Source organism: Temnothorax longispinosus, chromosome 7 (genome assembly GCF_030848805.1).
Source record: "Temnothorax longispinosus isolate EJ_2023e chromosome 7, Tlon_JGU_v1, whole genome shotgun sequence".
Lineage (NCBI taxonomy): Eukaryota > Metazoa > Arthropoda > Insecta > Hymenoptera > Formicidae > Temnothorax > Temnothorax longispinosus.
Genome location: NC_092364.1, coordinates 16,813,831 through 16,839,590, shown reverse-complemented (window position 1 = coordinate 16,839,590; position 25,760 = coordinate 16,813,831). Strand labels below are relative to the sequence as shown.

Here is a 25,760-nt window from a genome sequence, read left to right as displayed (position 1 = left end):
ACTGCGAAGAGCAACAGCGCAACGTAAGTCGACGCAAGTATTCCGCTCATCTAAATGTTAATCCCATGTACTGCAACGTTCTTTCCTACTTGCAACTACTGCAACATCATCTAGTAGTAATCAATATGTAGCTTTACTGTCAAGATGGAAGCATCAGCTTGTAGATATTTTAATGAACAATATTGAGAAATATGATATTTTTACATTATGTATAGCATTTTTGTGTGTAATCGGAAATTTTATTTACGATTGTACGCATCTAGCAAATCTTTAAAATTACGCAGACGTAACTTAAGATATCCGTATTTTACGTTATTACGATGTGAATGAGATATTTTTATGAAAATCAATTTCAACATATAAGTACGTATCATATTATCAGATCTAAACATGTGATGGACATGACGTTTTTCGCATAAATTTTACAGTTATATATTCTTCGTTACAAGAAAACACAAAAATAACTAATAAGTATATATCTACGTTGTCTATCTATGCGTGGGATTACTAATTAAAACCGCGCAATAAATTATTCATTTGCTATCTTAAGGAAGACACGAGTACCATATCGAGTCTCGAAGAATAGAACGCAAATCTCTTCGCAAGAAAAGACAGACGGGAATGATAGAATAGAAATACAATCGAGAAAAAGTAAATGTACATACCAACAAAGAAAAAAGCAAAAAAAAATAAAAACCAGTAAAAGGAAAAAGACGTAGGAAAAGAAGAAACGAAACAGCAGCGAGACGGAGGGAAAGGATCAGCATGGCAGGCGGGAAAAATAAGAAGAGAACGAGGGACTCGCGAAACGAGCCGCGCAAAACCTGAACAACTGGCGAAACGAAGAGTAAGAAGGAAGAGAATCAGCCCGAGTTCAGGTCATTTAAGTACGAAAAGGTGTAATGTGAATGTTGGCAGGATGTTCCATGAAATCGAGCATGTTTTTACTTAATGCGTATCGCCATTTTTAATTTGTCTGCAAAATATATTTATCAAATATTCGCATGTTCGATAAATCACGAATAAACTTGAAAATTTTATTTCTCAAATTAGATAGAGAGTATAGTTTCTTCTCTGTTATACAACTTATTATTAAACGCAATTAAGATTCTACTAATAAGAAGATTAAATATGACGTTGTTCCGTTTAGATCTATTTATTTCATTGGCTTTAAAACTGAACGTGTCAGTTGAAAGATAAAACTGACATAAGACTGAAAAATAATAATAATAATTTGGCGCATGTTTCGTTATGGCTGCGCAATCATTTTAAAACAATAGTCTCCATTGGCGAATCACGCTGTATCTGCGATTCACATTTGCGTCATAGCCGTCATCGAATAAAATGGCACGAGGCTGATAAAATGAACGTGACAAAAAGAGAACTCGAACCTCTGGAGCGAACAGAATGCATACAAATGCATTGCTTAGTACACTGGATTCAGGCTTCAGCGAACACGAGCGTGACACCGTGAATCATGAAGATTAAGCTGTAATTAAATACGTTAGACGGATGGCGAAGGAAGAAGGAAAAAACAACATTTAATAACAAAATAGGAAAAAAGTATTACGTTTGCATAGACCATGATTTAAATTTTGCTTCATGAATTCACTTAATGATATTATAGTAGCTAGTTGTTACCTTTTGCGTATTGCTTGTTGTTAAATACTATAAAATAACACATATATTGTAACATCTAAATTCGTACATTTTATTATTGTAAAAAAACATAATAGCCTATATATTACTTACAAACTATTAAGATACTTTCGTAAATATTTGTACTGATCAGTAATAATGTTTATAAGTTTATTTTGAAATTTGCATGATACGCTTCGTAACATTACTTCCCGTTTAAGCGTGGAAATGCAAAGTGTTTTTATTTGATTCGGGAATGCAACCGGTTACCACCAAAAGTGCGATCCCTAAAGAGGTCGTTGATTGGCCGAGGAGAAGACGATTGCTTCGTGATAATGCGTTTGCTTTCGGGTTCGGGCGCGGCTCATGAGGCGGTAGGCAAAAACGAGCATCGGAAAAAAAGCCGGAGAGATAACAGCGTAGGGGGATGAGCGGGTACCCGAACGGCTGGAGGGGGCGGCAAAACCGGAATTTCATACAGTGGCGTAATACGCTGGATAATACGCCGAGAATCATGAAACTGCATCAAGACTGCTACCCGGCTTCCTCCACCGACCTCCTCCTCCTCCTTCTCGTTCTTAATGTTGGGTCCGAGATCTCGTTGCCGATTAGACTTTCGACAAGGTAAACTGTCCCCTTATCAGGAAGTCTAAGACTCGTTTCTTGCCGGTCAATTAAGTAACTTGCGTTACGCGGCTAATTAATTTCGCTGCAATTAATTAAGTGCATCTCGGCGAATCGCAAAGCGCGACGCTCGCTCGTATTTAGTCTTCGGGCGTCCCCTTCGGTCCGTCGATTAAATATAAATCGCGCGTGTTTGGCATTGATTTAAATTATAATGCCGATCGTTAATTCGATGCGCCGTTTGCCATGCCGACTGTGATACACGCCGTACGGGTAGGCATCGCGATAAAGTTCGTTGGTTTAACGCGTCGATATAAACGGCCTATCGCACGGCTCGTAACGAGTGCGCATCGCGGAGCTTACATAGTAAGAATTAATTGACATTGAGAAAGTGCCAGTTACTGAGAAGTGCAGGATTATCGATAAAGAAGAACCCCTCGAAGCCACACGTACGAGTCGAGAAGGTGGCCACGCGGTGGCGGCTTCTACTGGCGATGGCCAGAAGTATCGATGACCTTGCCAAGGTCATCGCGTCCTAACTACTACCGGCCCTTCCCCCAACCAGCCGTCTCTCTGTTTCGTCCCCCACACATGGCCCTTATTACAATAAAGCGTTCGCCCTGATTCCCTTGCGGGCGTATGCCATTCATTCGCCACTCGTTCGTCTTCTGCCCCGTCTTTCTTCTCTCCCTCTAGGCCCTTCGTCTAGTCACGCGTACCTTTTTCTTTTTTTTTAGCTCTTGCCTCGTTACATACATGGCCTTTATTTATCGATCTGTCTGGGCACTGAAATCGAAACCGGTGAACCGAGGCCGTCGTTGTGGCGCGACTATTATGCCGCTCTCCTCGAACACCATGAACGCAATCGCTTCATTTCTTTCACTCTCCAATGAAATTATTGTACTCCGTTGTCTTTTCTTCTTGCAACACGCGCTGCGGTTTCTTTCATTGTTGCCACGTGACCGCCGCGCTGCAGTTTTCCATCCCTGCGTACTTTAATGAACGCGCGTGGGAAGAAAGGGCGTGTGTTTGCTGAAGAAAGTAATCGAGCGTAGTTTGAGCCCGTCTAGCAGTTGTAAGCAATATCGTTTTGTCATTTCTGTTGTAGAAGCAAGACCGGCGATTCCTACGGTGTTCAAGACAACCATACTGGAAGTGGCGGAGGTGGTGGCATAGGAAAGTGGTTGCGGGAACATCTGGGTGGCGGTTCGAAAGGAAGTCACGACGTCAACTCCACGTTTTCCTCGAAGGGAAATGCAAATACCGGTGATAATGGCCGGGACAATAAATCCTTGGGCAAGACGATTTACACGTCGCAAAATCTCTACTGCAGCCTGCCGAGAGAACATGGCCGCTACATGCACAACGGCTCCCGAAAGATCATCAACCACGGTAATTCCGCGAAATCTCATGGTTACGATCGGCCGCGATCGAATAGCATGAACCATCATGAGAAGTCTATGTCGAGCGACCTTGGGACCTTGACGCGAGGTGGACCGATCTACGGCAGCGAAGGTAGAAGTCTGAAGAAACGGAATCGCGATCGTCGTCGGCATTCGCTTCACGAGACGCACGATCAAGGCCGCAATCGTCGAAGAAGGTAAGAATTGTTTTGCAAAATATAATGATGTTTGCTTAGCAGATTTAAGTTTAGAACAGTCAATGGAAAACTGCCTCGGTAAGCGCAATCGAATACTTCAATATAAGCTCATGTGATTCTTTAGATATAAATTTTATAAATTATATAAATTTATTCTAAAATAATAGCTATTCGGACAGTACGGAAAGTAATTTTCTTATAGATCCTTTTCACGTTTTTATACGTTTGTTTTCATTTATTTAAATAACAAACCGTCCATCATATTTGCAAGAAACGTCAAGATAATTCTCTCGGTTAATATTTTTATTGGTTGTTGGTAGAGGAACGCAGGATTGCCATTCTGCCTGGGGCACAAGAATGCCTCTACCCAACTCTGATTGTGCCAGTAAGCAAAGAGAACAACGTTAGGTATACTTGTATACAGGTATACGGCTTTTTTGCCACGATACCATCTTAATGGGGATTTCAACGCGCCGAGAACTCGCACTGCTTTTCGAAACGTGTTGGGTGACGAACCATTTTTGTTCGCGCGCTCTTTAGTTGTCGAGAGGAGTTCGCAGAAAGCCGATGCAGGAAACATGTCATTTCCTTGTGTAAGAAATGCACGTTTAAGAAGGAAATAACACAGCGATGAAGTGCTGAACACACAAAATACTAAACATTACATGAGATAATGAAACCGGTTCAAGCGCTACTTTTCGCGAAGCTAATGAGAGTTGGAGTGAGATATTTTTTTAATGGATTATTATAGATAAAATAAATTAAATATTATTATTCTAATCAATTGTTACGAATAGTATCGTTCATGTAATAATTCTCAAATTTTTCTTCTTATCGTTCACACAGTATTCTTTGAGAAATCATAAGATACCAAACATGTTTAAATTGCGAACATTAATTTCGTGCAAATATGTTCATGTGCAAATATCGCACACGAGTAAGCGAGAAATTTAAATTGAAAAATTACTTATACGAATTTTCTTTTGTAATACCATCCATAATATATTACGTGGCATACGTAACGAAACTCGCCATGCATCAGTATAGGCACTTATGCACTATACTAACGTAATTCGAAAGGTTAATCGTATTTGAATGTAATATATACGAAGAAACGGTACAAATGTATGCCATACGTTTCATTCTATTCCATTTATGTCGAGAATCTCTCTTAACTACATATGTTAAATTATTTCCTGCGAATTTGTTGCATAAAGCTATGTCGAGAGCATGTAGGAGGAGCCCATTATCGTTGCCCGCGATGAAGAAAGAGAGAGAGGAAGAGAGTCACGTATCTCCGAATGGACGACTTCCGTAATAATAGAAAATCAGATCGCGCTATCTCCATTAGCGTCGGGTTATTTACTGGGAAATGTGATGTACACCGTGTGTACATCTCTCTTTGGGATAAAGGAAAATGCCGAATCACAAGAGGCCGCGCCTTTGTTTCGCGATGCTGTTAACTCGTCTCTTGATTCACGTACGCTTGATTTATCGTGAAGTCACTCAGCGCGCGAATACCGCGCGCGGGCGCGCGCGCGCGCACGAGCAACGCAATGGTGCTTAATGCCGATTCATCCGGCGAAATTATAAAATGCGCGATACGCGTACACGCGTCCGTCTCTTCCTCTCCTTCGATTACATCCTTTTACCCTTGGAATCGCGCAAACGTCGATGTTGCAGTATAGCGACAGCGTGGGACGCGCGACTTCGGCGTTGCGCAATTTTCACCGCGGGTATTCCTTGGCGAGGAAGATCCTCTCGTACCTCTTTCCTCGTGTACGTGCGCCTCGGTGCGTTTTTCTTCGATAACTTATTCGTGCTCGGACATGATTTAGCAGCGCAACACATAATGTACAAGTATAGCCGGACTGTACATGACGACCGCGATGCTTGGGAAAGGCACATTCATAAATATGTCTTTATTGTGAGAATAAGGTTCGGGAAGAACGTGTACACGGGAAATCCATAAATGCAGAACCGGCGTTGGATCCGGGGTTGGGAAAACGGGAAGAGTGTTGTTCTATTCACGTTTATTCGTTTTCTTCAATGGGATCGTAATTTTTATTAAGCGTACACGCGCCGACAACGCGCGTCTTCCTTCTCTCCGTACCGTTTGTCCCTGTCGTCCATTCTCTCTGAATAATAAATTGTAAACCTGTCTGAAATGATTCAGTACATCGACACAAGACGCGTAAGAGCTACGAATTCTCGGCGGAAAATACTTCGCGTACGTATCGGTTCTTATCCGCTGACAGCGCGTTGGAAATGGAATGGTGGTATCCCATTATCTAGGATGATTTATCACTGCAACGCGTGACCCACGAACACTCGGTTGTGCTCGTACCGGGTGAGAGAGTACCTCGACATACGCGAAGGATGCACTAAATTAAAAAGAAGTAATGCCCTTGGCACTTCAGCACTTCGCGCGGCAATTTATTTCCCATCTTTCGCAAATAATGAAGTAAACTCGTGATGTGAACAAATTATAACTTCCTCCGTGTTCCCTCCCTATTTTATCAACGTCTAGACGTGTATTTTTATTATAGGATGGTGGCACTTATCTCAATAAAACTCCGTCAATAAAACACTCCGTCAGAAATCCAATAAAAACGCTATTCGTTTTAATATCAGTAATGGATTATGAAAACCTCTAATGGAATACATTTTATGTATATAATTTCGATTCTTTCTTGCTTTTATTCTTCCACTTTCGATCTCCTTGAGAATTTCAAGCGGAAAGGACCTTTCCCTTTGCACAAATATACGTGGCACTTCTTCGGTGTAGTACACCTCTCGACTAGGATGATTTAGCACGGCAGTTCGCGACAGCAACTGCGAATGCTCGGTCATGGCACTGACGTTTGGACCTTACGTCGGTTGTAAGTGTTCACGTCTGGTATGTGGCCAGTGTGTACGGTTGGGATATATGACTGTCTTCGTGCTTGTCCCTCGTATAGCTTCCCTCATGACACGTACTCGGTGGAAGCCACGAATCTTTTCGCGGACGCGAAATAGCAACGCGAGTTCGTCGGGTCTCGAAGAAAAAGAGTGAGAGTAAGGTGGAACGGCAGAAAGGAGGGAGAAAGAGAGAGACATAGATAGAGAGAGAGAGAGAGAGAGAGAGAGAGAGAGAGAGAGAGAGGAAGAGCGCGAGTAATCGGGGTTGTTGGGGAGCCTGAATTTACGGCGTGGACTGCGATAACCTCGATAGGCCGACACGAGCATACAGCCACCCTGAAGTCGGTGAAGCGTCTATCGTGACTCCCCCTTTTCGCGCTATGAATTTTACACGTTCTGAGATATCGCGATTGTTCCGGGGAACGTAATGAAGACTTGAACAAAGCGAAGCAGCAATTTCAGAAGGTTACTATTAAGTTTACAAGAAAGATCATTTCTATTTCAAGAAGATATATCATAATTCGATATATCTTCAAATTCCATCGAATCATCATCCTATTTTATGTCAATTTCAACTTGTTTATAGTGATATAACTAAAAAAAATTAATAAAATGAATGATGATATTGACTTTTTGCTTTACTTTCGTTATCGGCGATTCGTATTTATTCTATCTTTAATTTTCTATAATTTAATTTTATCTAATTAATTTGCAATCTTTCGGATGTTCTTATATCAACGCATTTACATTCAGAAAAATATAAATAGACATCCTGCGTGATCATCCTGTTCTTCGTGGATCTCTAAATAACATTGAGCTCTCTCGCATGTTCAAGAAGTAATCGAAACTCCAGTGGCCTAAACTTGAAATGCTAATCAATACATTACACGCGTGTATAGAACGTGGGATTAAAGTACGAGTACGAGATGCATCGAGTGGGCCCCGGTATGGCGGAAATCGCGCGAGATAACGAAATTCAAGAGTGCTAATGTATTCGTCAAGCGGATTACCAAGGGGACTATGTTGGCTTACCTCTGCCCCTCTTCCTTTTGTATCGTTGGACAATCGTTCGGGGTCCACTTGTTCCGTTCTACTCCTTTCGCGTCACCACGAACCTGCGGGGCCCTTCTCAACTTTCCTCCGCACCCTTCCCCACCACGCCCTTAGACTCTCCTCTTCGCTCGCTTTCCTGAGGGGCCCTGCAAGCTAAATATAGCTAAGTTCGTGATATAAATAGAATATAACCCTGCAGGCCCCAAGATGGCCGGGGTCAGGCCTCGCATCGTCTTCTTCTTTTTTCTTACTTCTTCTCCTTTTGCTTCCTTCGCTTCTTCCTCGGCTCCCGATCCTTTTTCTTTTTCTTTCCGCCCTGCCTCGGAACTCTGGTCACTGCGACTTACTTGTCCCTTGCCTCACCATACGATTACTCTAAAGATTTTAACACTTTGCCTCTCTTAGAAGACGCTCGTAATCGACTTTACGAGAAAGGTCGTTTCCCTCGATAAGAGTTCACCGACTGATTCTTTTACGTTTGTACTTTTGCACGATTATTTAATGCTGAAATGCGTTTCAGTTAGCATCTGCGTATTTTAAGGTTTTAGCGGCGATAAACATTCTCGTGCAAAGTCCCTTCTAGGCTATTTCCGCCGCCCCTTCCGTTGCTGTATATAGGTAATTAAACGCGAAATAGCCATAACATCAGCAGGCCGCATTCTCGAGCGTAGCAGACGTCTGCGTTTATCATGATATCGCGTGCTACCGGTATCGATCTGATTCTCGTCGGATCTTGACACTCTCGGTTAGAAAGTTACAAAGGTATGGCCGATTGAAAGACTGCTCACCGAAGCGTCCCTAATCAGTCCAGTTCACAGTTGTGCTTTTTGCGCGAGATTAAATGCCGTCTCTAACGACTCAGTACTTTATACGGGGATGCGGTCGATGGTGCCCGCGGAATATCCTGCGTTTATCATTCTGTACGAGAAGCGGAGGTCGTAAGATCGAAAGAGTAGAAGAAGAAGAAGAAGTGGAAGGTGGAGAAAGAACGGGAGAGAAAGAAAGAGAAAGAGAAAAAGAGAGAGAGAGAGAGAGAGGGGGAGAGAGAAGGAGAGGAAGAAAATGAGGAAGACGGCCCGAGGCTCGACCGACTCTGGCCAGGGCCGTATCGGCGGGATTAATGGCAGTGACATCCCGCTCGTGGCCAGATGAGATTCTCCATCTCACCCGCGAGCGAGAGTGAGAGAAAACGCGATACCAGCGGGCAACGATGGAAGCGAGAAAGAAAGAAAGAAGTATGTGGCAAGCGGAGGGGAAGGGGGAAGGGTCCAGAAAAAGAAGTCAACGACGAAGCGGCGGAGGAGGCGGAGGGCGGCCGATGTGAGTCGAGTGCGTTGACCTTAGGATTCGATGCGCGTCCTTGAGGATACCAAGATGGCGGGTTTATGCAACCGGTCACAATGGTATCTGCAGGCTACCGCGCTCCTCGTCGCGTTCTATTTGACGCACGACGATTCAACGCGCTTGCATTCTCGAGGGATTCTCTCCCTCTCGCAAATGCGCTCGCGCACGCATACACACGCGCGCACACACACACGTGTCTCTCGCTCTAATATGTACTGCACACGCATGCAGCACGCGACAGTGGTCGCAGACGTAGGAGCCGCGTATACGTTCACGTGGGTCGCACGTACGACCATCACGGATGCGAGCCCGAGACGCGCCGTTAAAGCCAGTCAGTCCAGTTTCCATCGCTGCAGCCTGCATCGGACGAGTCGGGGAATATACGCGGCGATTCGAAAGGAAATCAAATCCGAGGAAAGGCCAACGAACGGCCTGGACACGCCCGGTATATACATAACATTGGTGCCTATGTACATACGTTAAGTACAAATGGAAAAAAACATAACCCACGGCCCTTGCGATAAATTCCTCGAATGTTCGCGTGAACGACGCGCGTCCCCTCAGACGCTCTTCCGCGTGGTACGTCCGTCTTCGGCTTGTCACTCGTCACATGTCGCATAAACCGCTTTCTTACGCTATTCCGATTCCTTACTTGGCGCGACCGTGATGAACGAATGTCTTACCCTGCGCGGTCTGGAAACGCTACGCCGCACGTTGCAGTGTATATCTCCACGAAATAAATCACATCCGTTCCTTCATTTCCTCTGGATCGAGAAACGTAAGTTCGATGCAAAAAAAGAACGCTATATCGTGGTCGCATAATTATGAATTACTGGCGTGCAAAGTAATTTTTTCCAAAAAGAAGAAAGAAAAAAACATTACGCATTTGTCTTATTTCACAAATTCATCGGTCCACCCAGCGCAAGATCATTATTTCGGTGATCACATGCAGTGGAGCCTATGTCCTTTGTTCGTTTGTTGCTTGCGCGCATGGAACTTGCGCGATGAAAAAAAACACATATATATGTGATACTGACGACCAAGGTGTGAGAGGCGAACAGCTTTATGTCACCGCACATGTATGAGTGATACGTTTACGTCTGTAGTTGGCTGCGGTGCATGTGCGTGAACACGCGTCCGTGTCGCAAGTCAAAGCTCCTCACACCCGTGTGTCCAGCACGTATGTAAATGCACACACGAAGCAAGTAGGGATCCTTGATCCTACAGGAATGCAAGCGCTAGCGGCTGCCCACGCTGCCTCAAGTACTTCTTCGTCTCTTTTTCTCCAACCCTCACATTGTCCCTACTTCTTTCTTTGTTTCTCCACGGCGGTTCTAATCCCGGTAGGACCGGGCGTAAAGTACGAGAGGCACCATCGGCAGCGCGCATGTCCTCGTCATTCTGTAACGTCACCTTCGTTGGCATATATCGCGTCTCTCTGCGTCGCTACGTGATGCCTAAAAATAAACGCGACACCTTATTGAATAAGAAATACTGACTTTCTTGTGTTCTAAAGTTGGCGCGATAAACGAATAAAATATTCGAAAGATAATTAAAAAGTAACGATAGGTACGTTAAAATTATTATAGTATTAAATAAAAAAACAAACATATGTCTTAAAGCGTATCGCTATGCAAAAAGATGGCAATCTCTCTTAACATATATTAAATTAAAAAATTTATTTCGTATATATATATTTTACTTTCTAAGCAAATATATATGTTTATTTAAAGTTGTCTATTATGTGTTCAACTATAAACTCAATTTAATTTTTTGGAACATAAAAATAAATTTGTTTAATTGTAAGAACAATTAGAATCAAATCGTTTGCATTCAAAAGACATTTAAATTACGCTTATACTCTACAGTTCTACACCAATTAAGAAATAAAAATGCATTTTATGTACATTTTTATGTACAGGCAAGATATTATGTACATTTGTCGTTCCTTGATCCTGACGAATATACATATCGTATCGTTGTTAATTCCCCTCGCTTTAACGTCCAGCAAACGAAAGATACTCGAGTTTCAACTCACTATGTTACTGCCGTCACGGCTCTCGCGTGATCGAACGAGGCACGTCCCCCATAAATAAACTTTTCATACATCAGCGGGAAGAGTGGCCAGCGCGGAATAAAGCACACGAAGATGAAATCATACCTTGCGCGCCGCAGGATGCACCGTGCATCCACACCGACGGTGTCCGGTAGCTCGCAGCAGTTTAATCGACGTCCTGCGAGAAACTTTTCCTCCCAGCGCCTGCGTGCGCGCGGTTAAACCAACGCAGCCAAGTGGCAGCATATACGAGAGAAAAGATCATCTTCGATCTTCAAGGTCGACCGCATGCGGCTCGAGGCCTTCTCGCGAGGAGACGTCGATCCAACCCACGGTCTTACACCGTGATCCAACCGCGGTGAATTCGTTCGACTGTTTTCATCGTCTGGCAGCTGTTATCCCCAACCCCGTTTCCCCGTAACATTCGCTTCTCCGCTCCGCGTCCCGGGGCGCGACTACTTACGTTTATCGATTTAAAAACCAAGTCTCGATATGACGGAGCAAATGACGAAGAACGACACGGACGGAGTCGTCGACGAGGTACTCTGCCTGTAATAACTTTACGGACCTTTCCAGGAATTCGATAACGCGCGATTTTTTTTAGGACAACGGGGAAAGGTTATATCTAAATACTATGATTAGAGATGATCATGAAAATTCGGCATTGGAGAATGAAGAATATGAAGAAGAGAGGAAAATGGAGGAGGCAGAAGGGGAAGAAGGTATTTACAAAATGGATGAGTTTCTTATTTGGGACGAGGAGCCGGGAGAACGTGAGTATGAGGAGGAACGATACCGAGAGCGGAGCCTCGAAGATGAAGCAGAAGAAGAAGAAGAAAGAGATGCACCATCTGATGATATTGCGACAATCTCAGCGGCAGAGAAGCCCGAAGAGGAAGTGCGGCAAGATGTGGTGGGGCCCGATCACGTGCTCGCTGAGATACCAGTCGAGGTTCGCATAAACTTGTCATTCTGCGTCATTCTGCCCGTGGAATTACTGTGCCTCACGACCTTCGTAATATTCTAAGGACTTAAGTCTCCCTTCTCATCACGCGCCCCCGCAAAAACATGTTTCCGCATTGTATACGTGTCCCGTCGCTATTGTGATCGATTGAAATGGTAATAAAAGGCTTCCCCAAGCATCCTGACGTGTTTTCATGAAATTACAATGATCATGATCGCAAGGCGTATTGCGATATTAAAAAGATAGTAATAAGTTAAATATAGCTATTTACACTGAGATTTAATGTGATTGCTAGCACAGATTTTTGCCAGTCACGAGGCAATGCTCAAAAAATTAAAAGAACTTTTAGCTGAGCAAACAGAATTACGAAGGAAGAACAGGCTCCTCGAAGTGTGGATTATCAAGCACATGAGAAAGGTTAAATGTTTAAACAATAGTAAATTTTATATACTATTATATATTACATATTAATTCGGTTTCTATTTTGCACTACAATCAACTGCAAATTTTATCTGTTCTTTTTATCGTTCTAATTAATTGCAATGAAACTATGTATGTACAAGTGCAGCATAGAAATATCCGCTGTCTTCAACAGAAACGTTTCTCGCTACGGTGCGTTTATGCATGCAGATGCAAGAGAAAGTGACACCCGTTGACGTGACCAAGGAATCCGAGCAAATGGAGCAGATCTATAGACAAACATTGCACACATATAAGCAGCATGTCGACGACATAACGGAGCGGAAGACGCGAATAATAGCCGACATGCAAAGCTACGAAGACAGGGTTCAAAAGGCGCGTGACGAAAACGCGCGAGTGTTCGACGAACTCCTGGATCGCGAGAGGGAAGTGGCGACGGGTCTCATTTACGCGAAGACTGGACGAATGCTTACGGAGAAGGCTGTCAACGAGATAACCCGTCGGCAGGTGTAACTTAATGACCGTGAATCATCACTTGTCTATTACAGCAATTATGCGACGTACCAATTAAATCCGCCCGACGTGCATACACGTTAGTCGCGGGGCTCACGTGAGGACTTCTTCATTGCCAGGTGTCACGACGCGCGAGTCTCGCTCGCAATCGTTACGAGTACATCCTTTTGCAGCACCGTCTCGAGGAGGTAAAAATGCAACTGCGAAATCTGGAAACGCTCGGGGAAGGGATGACTACGATGGATTACGAGGCTTTACATATGACTCACGTTAATTATAAAGATAAATTGGACGAGCGAGACAGAGAACTCGAAAAATTGCGCCACAAGTACGTTGAGACGAGCAGTATTGCCTTCGCGCGGCGGTGTATTAATATAATTAGTTATCTAAGAGTTGTGTTTCTTTTCGAATGTTCTTTTGATCATCTGGTAACTACCGATAATGATCGCGTCTGGCGCTTTAACTTCTGCGCTGGCGATATTTCATGGATTGCAATACTGATTCAAGTAGAGCTATCCGGCGAGATATCTATACAGTGTCGCAGCTTTAATATGAAAGATCTTTGACTTAAGGCGACGAATGAATTACTACCGATATCTGTCTAACCATCTCTCTCTCTCTCTGAACGAGAGCTTTATTAACCGCTTGTTGGCAAATCGAAATTAGAATCGCTGAAATGGTTAACGGAGTCGCTCACTATAAGGAGAAGGAGACATGCCTCGCGGAGGATATCGTGTTTGAAGAGCGCGAATTGAACGAGTATCGCGAGCAGACAGCCAGAGTTCGAGAGGACGTCAATAAGCTCCATTTAATTCTGAGAGATTTACGATGGGCTCACGACGAGAAGAGGCTCGAAGGCGGGCTGCTGATGGCTCCGTAAGATCTGTTAATTTCGTGTGTAGCGCGATTTCGGTCAATGTCATTCACGGTTCATCGACCCAGACCGGTGCTGCGTGAGACGGAGAGGATGATAAAGTTGCTGGACGCCGTGAGGAACGACATTGAGATAATCAAGCGCGAGATTCACCGGTACGGCCCTGCGAATGGGAAGAAGAAGAGGAGCAGCGAGGCATCGGCGATGTCGACAGTGACTCAGGACAAACCAGATCGTTTCTAATAAACGAAATCCTCTAACGTTTCTTCCACGGGGATTTATTTACCGACTGTATCTTTCGTAAAAATGCGTACGGAACCTGACGGGCGTAAATAAACATTATATATTTTTAAACTGTTTGTTCCATGTTCCTTTGTAGCAAGATTTGTACAATCAGCCAAGATCAGCGCAGCTGGTACGATAATTAGCAAATCTCGCGGACTAATCGTTAAATAATTGATTTCATACGCGGACATTATATGAAAAACAAATCGCACTGGCGTAAATCACAACGCCCACGTACGCCATGCCCGAAGCACTCGGCTTTGCACGTGAGCGCGATAAGTCGTTCGCATTATCGCCTTCTGTGTGACAGCTTAATATCATAGCAGCGAATATGGGCGATAGCGATGAGTTATCCGCGGCCAAACAATCGCAAATTTCTTACGTTGCGGCGTGCAAATCGCTGTTCGCGCCGTAATCACAATTACGTTATCGCGATTTAAGACAGACGCGTCATTCCGCAATGATGATTCCGCATTATTCGTCAAGCCTTGTAATTGTAAAGTTACGGTATATTCAACGGTATACTAATTAAAAGGATAGGTTCGTTTGCAGAATTCAAGGGCTGGCAAAAGAATGTAATTAAAAAATATTTTCTGCAACGCGCGCGTGTAACTGTCGAGCTCAATTGAATGATTTATATTAAACGGCGAGGTGTGCGCGAACCTTTCGAAATCAAATTAATTCGTCCGATCATGCCAATCCGCCTACGGGTGTTTTTATGCCGATTCGTTGATCATACGTATCGTTATACGTATATTAGTAAACGATTTATTCGTACATCTCAGGCATGCCGGCATGTTTTCTCGCTACAGATCTAAGTATGTTAATTAGAAATGTATAAATTATAAGTTCGTACAAAAAAAGAAATAAATCTTCGTACAGGTTTTCACCGAGTCAGCTGTATGTGACACGCATGACGTTAGTGCGTTCTTAACTCGATTACTGCATTAGAGCGAGCGTATACATGTAAAGTCCAACGTACTCTCAACTTTCCATGCATATAGAATGAATCCGGGCAAGGCAGAATAAATTGACCACGCGTGCGAACATTAATTCTCTCGATGAATTCCTCGCTTTTTTATTTCATTACTAATTATATGCGAAAGTCTTGCTTGAGTTTCTGTAACTTTCCAAACATTAGAAATTTTTTTTATTTCAAATATATTAGAGGAAAAAAAGGACATATTTGTTAACAACACAGAATAACAGGAAAGGAACAACATTTGCATAACTTTACTATTCAATAAATTTTTCCCACTATACATTTTTTTTAAATATAAATATCTTGCGTCGACATGTAAAGATTTCGTTTGTTGTACGTTATCTCTTCTACGTGTTAACGTCGTTCCGAACTATGAATTTGAAATAACACCCAGTGAAGATTTTTTATCTACATATCTGCCAGAATAACTCACGAGCGATGTTGGACCCGTCGTAAATCGACCGTTGACAAAAGGTTTCATTGTCTCGAAGTCAAACGTAAGATTTTTCTACGTTATACATTCAATTCTGTCGTTCTATTATTACTCGTTTCCGGCTGTTTCCACGTAGTCATTTTTCAAGTTCTTCACTAAATTACGCTCCTAAGAATGCACAAAGCGCAAAGTGGATACGGAACTTCTGCTTCTAACAAACAAATAGCGACCTTTATTGTGCCACTGAGTAGATTAATAGTCTGAATCTTTTAGATATCATTCTTCTTAAACGTCGGCAACGAATTATGTCTGCTCTTTACAGACCTAACGTGTCGAGGGATTTCTATCCTAATGATTATTACATTAAGGCAATCTGTCCATTTCCCTCGAATTCCACGACTCCTCGCACCGGTTCCGAGACAGGTCTCTCTAATCGCACAAACGAGCCGAGGTTTCGTAATTCTTATTACAGGGTCCGGATGAGTTAGTAGAATGGCGTTAGATTAGCAAACGCGTTTCATTGTCAGCGTGTGGGCAGTTCCATTCATTCATCCACCCACCGAAGCAAGGCGTAATTTAAAAGATTCTAAAGGTTATCCGTACATATATATTATATACTCGCACGCACTCGCGAGCATGCGCGATCCCAGAATCACGAGTAATCGATCAAAAAAGGATGTTCATTAATTTCATGTAGGCGTAGAATTGACTTTAGCGACAAGATAAAATCGAGCGAGGGTGTATATCCCGCTATTCGCATCGGAAGGGCGAGGCAACGATCGGGTGAGGCTCCCTCGCATGATTTGGGGCCAATTAGGGCCGGCGTTGAAGCCATTAATCCCTTTTGGTAATTTGTCCGTACCCGGAATTGATTTAAGACCGACACGTGGATCGAAGGTAAGACGAATGACTCTGTGTAGGCCACGAGAAGAGGTGACGTGTCAATTAAGCTACCCTACAATTCACCGGAAAATTATGTACAGAGGCCACGATACACGCATGATACGATAAATCACGGCCGGTTTCTCAAATGGTTTTCGATTTGATGATTATTTATGCGCGTCGATAACGTATCGCGCGACGTTGCTCGGCCATTAAATATGCGATCGCTCGATAGCCATTTAATCGCGTTGCTCAAACTCGTTGTCAAATATTTCGCAAAATGTCTAAGTTGATTCCACGACGTTATGCACATTTCATTTGAATATCCATGTTATATCAGCAAGGCTAATAAGAGAACGAAGATTTCTATAGAAATTTACATTTTTAGGTGTTTCTGAAGAAATCTCAACCGAGATTGGCTGCCTCTTTCTTGGCTATATCCTTTACCGGTCCGACCGTCAGGTAGAAAATTCATATTGCGATCGTGCGAGTTTCTACCTGCTCACCTGGGAACGTGTGCCTCGGGAAAACTTTGCTCTTTATCTGTCGAGAAGAATTCCAGTCTCCTTTTCATATTTCTTTTTCTTGTCCTCTCTTTATGTGGTATCTTTCTTTTCTTTCCTCTTTCCAGTTCAAACTTTTTATAGTCCAAATATTATCTTTTCCTGCTTTTTATCTTCTCCCTTTTTATCTTTTTATTAATTGTTACTAATGTGTATTTTGCATTGATCAATTCTTTTTGTATACTTTCTTTGTTTGTAGCTTAAAAAACCTATATATCTTAAACTATCAACAAATAAATAATCAATATATATATTTTCGCGTTAATGTTTGCGTAAAAAAATTCAATAATTTTCCTGCAAAAGCATGCAGATTCAATTAATTTCTCTCAAAATTTCTGTTTCTTTTAAATTTAACTCACATCCGCAGCAATATCTTGCGAATGTTACAAGTTTTCTTGTTTTTTTTCCCTCCATTTTATCCATTTTATCAAAACGCCAAGTGTCAGAGTTCAACACCTCCGGTAATAAAGAACGACACCTCGATTGGTATCGCGTAAACCGAGTGGCCGGTCCAAGGTGAAACCATGCAAAACAAAGAGAAATCTCCTGGCGAATTATGCAGATCGGGTGCATTAGCATTTGCTTAGCATACACCCTGGTTGTTACACGACCCTATACTACGGCATGGACTTTCTCATGTGGTTACCATAAAAAAAAATTAGAGGTATCTAAACCCAATGGATCCAACAATTGGTCTCTCTTACACGGCCTCGCCCTTTCTTAAAGTCGATCCCACGGCGGTTTACTCTCTCCGAATTGGATTAAGCAAATTTTTCCGCATTAATGCTAATTTCTCGATAACACAATGCATTCGCGTGATACAATTCGAACCTTAGTAGCAACTGATTGACGTTTAACGATCAATGCCTTTAATTCAAACCGTGCACGGTCGCGAATAATGAAAAGACTAAAACTACAACGAGAACGTGACATGATCTGAGTCTTATTTCGTAATTAATTTAATGTTTTGTCTAAATTACGTACTAAAGACTAAACTGCAGTGAATTGTGTAATCTAAATAGCTCTCTTTACGAAGCGCGATACGCTGTGTAGAGCCCACAAGAATCGACAGGTGGTTTCTGCTAGTAGATGCGAGGAACCCTGTCCACCTTTCCTATATCGCTCACGAATTTTGTAAAAGGTCGAGCGTAACGCGGCAATTACGCGAACGCGGAACCCTTCCGTAAAAGGGAAAACGCACGTTAAGGAATCGTGTTCATTCTCAAGGTCGACCGGTATCCTACCGGCTCCTGCCGCAGCCTGCATAACGCGTTTCTATTACGCGGTCAATTGCAGCGATTGTTGCGTGTCTCTCGCAATCAGTGGCTCTCGGTCTACACGTGCTCCGTATCGCGCGCATTGGTCCTCCATCCACTTTCCTATATCTTATCTGCACTTTTGAAGAGCTCTCAATCCGTTTATTTCAACGGTATTAAAAAAAGATTTGATGAGTTGTGCGTTAGATATTTTAATCGTGACAAATTGATCTCTTATTTTTAGGAGTTTTGTTCTCAAGCTTTTCTGTCGTTGATAGCGGAAATCTATCATCGCCATTGCTTTAATCACGGGCAAACCTCGATTTCACCGTCTCGCCCGACGGGCGGAACTAATTTCTCGAAAAATTCCGCTTGGTACCCGCTCACAAAGAAGGTTGGACGATCTGCCCTTCCTTAAACCAGTTATCGCGACACAACGGTTTCTTTCGGGGCTGATTGCGCGCACGAAAATGGCGTAATCATCGTGATTAACGAGGAAACCATGTCGTCGTCATCATCGTTCTCTTTCGTCGCTGAGCTTCTAATTGGAACACGTCGGCGTTGGCGAGACTGCGGTCACCGCGCACGTATCGGAGAACGAGGTAACACATTTGGGTCGACGCACGAAACCTCTGCATGAATGCTTGCGTGTTTATACGCAAATAAATATGTGGACGCGTTATTTTGTATATATATAAAATATATGTACGACACTCGACACGCACAACAGCAGTTATCACGAACTTTCTGCGAAACAATGGCGTTTCAGCGACGCGTTTCTGCTCGAGCGTGCTCGCCGCTGCGGATGGTGTTATCAAACATTCGGGAATGCTTTAATTGTGCCTTTAATTGAATCGACCTCACCTCTCCGGGTCAACAGCATCGAAGGACTCGACGTCCTTGGCCACAACCGGCAGATGGTCGGCAAGACGTTGGTCGGTGCAATCCGGCTCACGGTGCACACCAATGCTGGTATGTGCATTCGTGCCCGTACGATCTAACTTACGAGGCAACATCTCGTTTCTTTCAAACCTGGCCGCGAACAAGAGCAAAAAGATACCCGGGCGCCTTGAGTGCCTCGACGACCGAGAATTTCCTCGGGGATATTGTCGCGACTTCTCGCGCCGGAACGTTCATACCGGACGCCTCGCTTGCTCGTTGCTCTTCTTCTTTCCCCTTCTTTCCTTTTTTCTCTTCGGCGTTTTCATTTTCGATATTACATCCCAGAAAGGTCGGGATGCATTAACCGGTACTTTATGCGCCTCGTGAAAATTATTCCCGATTCACGATTGTAAATAATGCCATTGTGATCACGCTCTCGTGGACCGTTGCGCAAGCATGCTGCATGCGTGCACACTACGTGAACGCTTATCCTGCACGGCAAAGCGCATTTCAGCGTTACGCATAAATGTGAAATTATGTAAGTACTGCATAAGCGTGTAATAAGTGTAAACCAATACGATATTTTAGTAGGACTTTACGAGGCGATACCTACGTGGGCGCCGCGCGTTGTAAGAGCCCGGAATAATTTTTATGAAGAGGCACGCGCGTGTTCGGCGCTGTGTTGGCAATAGATAAGCATCCATAAATTTCTGCCGAAACGATAATCTGTTATCGTTAAGCGTAATATAACTTTCCTTTCAAGTAGTGTGTATGATAAACTTGAGAAATTTAAGAGACCCGCGACACGCCCGCGTGAGCTACGCAATTAAATAAAAATTTTTTCCGACAATCACAGTTAGGAAATTACGATGGATCGCAAAAATTTACTCATAAACATTTGATGATTACTCTGTTGCTTCTTGTAACTTAAAAAGCGCAAAGCTTCAATCGTGCGAATTAAATTAATATTTATATGCTGATTTTTTGAGACAATTATTATATGTTTACTCCGAAAAGTCGGCTTAATCCGCTTGTTAACGTTATTCGTAATTTTATCAGGAGAGAGTGACGTACGATCGTATGATGCTAATATTGCAAAACGATACGCGGTTTAATTAGACATTATTTAATAGCTAGAGATATCCTCCGGCTATTAAATAATGTACCCTGACATCTAGCAAGCGTTATGAATCATTCACGACGTCGCTTTATCACTTTCTGTGGATTTCGTTGTGATTGATGCTAATTTGTAATTCCACGAGAAAAATATCATCTTCCTTCTATGCAGATCAAAGGTTTTTTTTTTAAACCTCCACATATGTGAAGCAAAAAATTATTCTCTTTTATACCGCATTTATAACTTTGTAGCAAACCTTGATTTATACAAATTAATTCCCGTCCTCTCGTCATTTTTAATGTTGAGCGAGCCTCTTTAATTAAACTCTGACGCAAGAATTCGCTACGCCGCGTGTCTATCTATTAATTGAATTCCTAATCGCTAATTCGTAGACCTAAGAAAGGAATTTAAAGCCGATGCTCGATTAAGCTTCAATTCGAATCGGCGCAAATTTAGCGCGCCGCGTATCGCAAAGTACGGGCGGGATAACGCGGTCGAGAACGGCGAACGGAGAAGAGGGATAATAGACATAGATTATAGCAGTCTTAAGGGCTTCTACGGCGCGGAGGAACGAAGGAGCGGGCAGGCGCTCGGTCGTTTGCCTTGGATTGCCTTCGAACCGGCGGAGCACCGGCGCGGCGGAGCGCGCCCGATCCCGATTCCGATCCCGGCTGGTTTCCGCCGCGCATTCCATCCAGTCGAATCGGCCGCGATCGGCTCCGCCCGCCGATCCTCGGCCGTCCTCGGCCTTTCTCGGTTACCTCGCGCGGCGCCGTGGTCGGCTAACATCGGCAACAGTCGTGCAACGGCGCTCGCGCGGAATGGATCGCGGGCCGTGTCTTTTATTACGAACGCGCCGATAGAATGTCTCCGTCAACATCGTCGCGAGACGTTAGAGACGCTCATATGTGGACTGATAACGTCCCGGTCGACGGTATTGCGTGGTGAATCGCCGCTCCGGAATCACGGAGAGAAAGAGAGAAAAGGTGAAGGGAAGTCGAAGGGAGTATACCGGAGAAGAAAAAACCCATCCTTTCTCACGCGCGTGGCTCTCGAGAGAGAGCCAGCGCCAGCGTTCCGACGTGTGACGTGGTGTTTAATGTACAGTGGGTGGTGCTGATTCCTTCGTTCCTCTCGCGCTTCGATTTATCCCCCATCGTTGTCTTTCTCGGATCTTAAGGACTCCGCCTGGATCGACCTGGAGCACCGGCCTCTCCCTGCGACAGTAGCGGCATAGCAACGACGATCGAGCGGTGCGGAGCTGCAGCCGTCTTCGTGCATCAACAGGTGGGGACCAGCTACAATATCAGCTTCTATGTTTCTTCACTTCTTTCTCGCCAACACCTGCGCGCTTCGCGCCAGGTGGCGGCGAGAACTCACCCGTCTTTTAGTCGTAAGGGTTTCTAGGCGATACCTTAAGCCTTAAGGCTCGAAGAAGCCTGCTGCTCCCAAAGCGCATTCGCACCTGTCCATTACTACGGGTACTCTCTCGTGTTTCTTTCGAAAGCGCGATAAGCTGATACCACGTGCTTGATGGGGACACGTCATTACATAACGGATATACTTGCGCGCGACGACTTGCCCTGTCTGCTCCGTGTTTCATGCTTCACTTCATTAAGCAAATTCTCCATTCACGAGTCGCAACAAGAACTGTGTATAAATCTCTGATATGGCCCTCGCACACATATTTAATTTCATTTCATTTCAGCGAAGAAATACGCGAGTTGTTCGCACGAATATTATCGCGACCGTTCGCAAATTTAATAATCACGCCGTCTTCGGTGAATTTAATGGCACGATTAAAATTCGGCGCGCTCCACATGTGCTCCGAAATAGTTAGAGACTTCCTGAACGCGTAACGGTTTCGGTTTTCGGTTCGTATCGCTCCTCTTTTCGCGAGGAGGAAAAATGGCGGTGCGAATTTCAAGAAATCATTCTTCTACCTGAGCAAATTCTAGATAGCAATCCCTATCAGAACTCCTGGCTTGCGCATTTTCGTTCTCCACGCGAGATACACACAATCCCGAAAATCGTCGGTGTTACCGGTGCTCGATCGCGACTTCTGAACGGGAAAGCAACGCCGTACGGCGTGCACGTTCTCCGTGGAAGATGTGTACGGTGTATCGGACGTGGACCGTCATTAATATAGCGAATCCCGACATTTCCAAGGAACCTTTTTCGACGTACCGACCGGTGCGTTGAACCGATTTTCCGGTTGAATCCATTGTTTCGTGGCCTCGGCGTAACTTTCTTCCGAAGGAGACGATCGCTCCTCGCTCGAGCCCGAAGAAGGCAGTCGCATTCGCAAGTATAATCAACGAGTCACTACTTCACCGAGTATAGGTTGTTGACTCGCGAGTCTCCTCTCAAGTCGCGTCAATTTTTAAATAATATAAACACGCGAGCGTTGTTTGCGCGCGCGCGCGCGCTGCGGCGCAGCGATGGCCTTGACATCAGGTCGATACCAAGGCTGGTGCCTTGACCTTTTCCGCGCCTTCGTAGGTTGCTTCTTCGGTACGGCGAACGGCGTGGATAAGCGTGATATCGACGCGCGCCACGCCGCCGCGTCGCGCGGCCGCGTGAATCGGAGCGAGAGAGGATTTATTAAATTCTCTACGAATAGAGGAGGTGTGCGCTGTAACAGGATTAAATTGCGAGTGGTAATACAACGTGCGAATATAATTGTGTGAAAGTAGTTGCGCGGATAGATAGTCGATCTTAACGAATGCGCGATCGGGTGGGTAGGAGAAGTATTAGCTATTATGTGCTAATTCTCAAATTGAGATTTAGGTTGAACTCGTAAAATAAAATTTAGACTATAGTTGCTTACGTGTTTTGATTGTGCGACTAAGGAAGGAAAGAAAAATTAATTATAATTTTTATATTATTGTTAAGACAGGATTAGATTGAGAATATTAAAAATATCAGAAATACGAAAACATAATTCTCGTTATTAAATGTTTTATGCAATCGTAATATAAATTTTTATTGTCTGATATTAATGGAAACTACTCTGAAATTTAAGACATAACACAATTTCATTATCCAAGTTTGCAAGTCCATCGCGAATTGGAGCAAAGAAAAATTAATTAAATTAATCTTTGAATCAGTGTACTGGAACGGAATCATATTATGAATGATTTAAATTATGTGGCTCACGTAGTAAATGTATGTAATTAATAAAATAAGGATATATATACACTGACTGCTAAATATTATTAAATTCAGCAGCGTAAACTAAATTAAAACTATAAAATTTATTTATATTCTGTACGTAGAATTAGAAAAGACTATTTTACGTAAAGAGTGATGAAACAGTAATAAATGTCAATTTGCCGGATGCTCATATTGGTATATTGATTATGCATATTATACTGCGAAATGTAAGCCATTTAAAAAAAATTTTACGCAAGAATAAAAGTGTCACTTTCGATATATTATTAGCCAGTTATTCGTGTTCACGCCGACAGTTGATAATTATAGAAGTGGTTGCGCAATTGCCAATAAAAGTGTTTGCACGTCTGGTAACAAACACGTCGGGCAATGTAGTTCGATTTCGATAAGCGTATTAGCCGGTGCGACGCATGAAAAATCGTTACGAATACCGGAACAAAGATTCGTTACGGCTAATACGTTTTTCCGTACAGGTATTCGTGCACGCAATAGAAAGTTCCTCTCATGAATGGAGAGGAACTACCGAGCAACTATACCTCTAAGAACCGAGAATTCTGCCGTATAGTCCGACGCGTCAGACATTGATGTAGGTAGCTACCTGTAATAATTATGGCTGGCCAAGCCATTCCGACACATACCAAACACACCCGGGGAGACCTCCAAATGTAACGCTTATTAAAATACCATCATTAAACGCTTCAATCCTTCGTGAAGGGGCTACAGTGAAAGTGGCTGCGTACGCGAGCTATCGTGCCCTTTGACCATGGAAACATTACTATTACGTGCATTGAAACTATTAACCTTAGAATGATGAAGTAATATGATTTTATGTATAATGTGAGGAATTACGCGATATAACAACTTAGCAGTAATATTAATTGAGTTGATCATTTTTACAATAAGAAGGATCGATAATTGATAAAATAATTATTACGTTACATTTCACGCATATGATTAAATTTTAATTACTTTATTTTCTAGCGATAATTTTGAAGGAGTATCGTTAAAAATATCAGTTTATTTATTAACGCTCCTATAAGCTGATTATAGGTATTATAATAAACTTGACTTTTAAAATAGAAAAAAGATTTAAGATTTACGCAAGGGTTTTATCTTGAGTACCTGCTTAGCCTGCTGAGCTAAATCTAGTTTGTTTCTTTTAAAGGAAAAAGGTTTTCCGTCCAAACATTTTCTGAAAAGTAGGTTTTGGCAGAGTCTATAGTATCCGTTGTCCCTTTTTGATGATCAATTTCTATAATTCTACAGAATTTTTGAACAGTCATAGTCTTGTAGTCGACGGTTTCTAGGCAAGATAATTTTATTCAAAATTTAAAAATTCCAACGTCGTGTGAAATGGATATGGCTAAAGAGGAGAGAGAGGAAACGTACGAAACGAACGTAGGTGAAACGCTTGAAATTGCCTTGAAATCGCGCGCGTATTACTCAAGAACGTTCCACGGGAGGCTCCTGAAATTATGTGAACCTGCCGTGCTCATTCGTGTTTAACGAATGTAGGCTTCCGTTCTCCTAGTTACATCTCTTCGATTATTAGATGGAAGATCCACTTGGACTGAAATACATTCCCTCGCGAAGATCAGTAGTCGCTTTCCAGGTCGTCCATGCGGAATAACGTGATCTATCCCAATGATTATATAGGCTCTGTCCCAGCTAAGAAGATCATTACGTTGAAAAATGACTACCGACTAATGGAACGACCTACGAATGGATCAGTTCGTACTAATGGTTTTTGGTTACACGCGACATTTACTTGACTTAACAATGAAAAAAATATATGTATATTTCAACAATTATTATAATATTTTTAAATTGAGAAGTCATATATGGAAATTTCGTCTGATATACCGCGTATCTCTCGACCACCCTGGACGACATAATGCATCGATTAGGTATTCGACATCGTTCATTCGCCGCATTATTCCTAAGGGTAAGGGCAAAAAGCAGCACATTAAATCGATTTCGTTGGCATTATGCATTCGAGAATAGCGAAGGACTGCGATCGAATGATTGTCTAGGCCGTTTATCTCGGCGCATCTTGAATATTTTCCTCATCGCATCTCTATCCGACCGTCCTACCGTTTCGTGCGTACTATGGCAATATGCCGATGGACATTGCAACCGGATGTCCTTCGTGTCGAGAAAGAGAAAGAATGGAGAAAAGGAATAAGGTGGCATCGATGA

The 25,760-nt window shown here is 43.1% G+C and overlaps 1 protein-coding gene across 3 annotated transcripts in view; it reads left to right on the top strand.

Moving 5' to 3' along the window:
- Window positions 1–21,199: 21,199 nt before the first annotated feature.
- Shrm (shroom) overlaps window positions 21,200–25,760 on the top strand; it is a 116,498-nt gene continuing 111,937 nt past the window's right edge. For all 3 annotated transcript variants that reach the window (XM_071784706.1, XM_071784705.1, XM_071784703.1), the window contains exon 1: window positions 21,200–21,674. The gene's annotated coding sequence lies outside the window, so the exon portion shown is untranslated. The remainder of the gene's footprint in view (window positions 21,675–25,760) is intronic.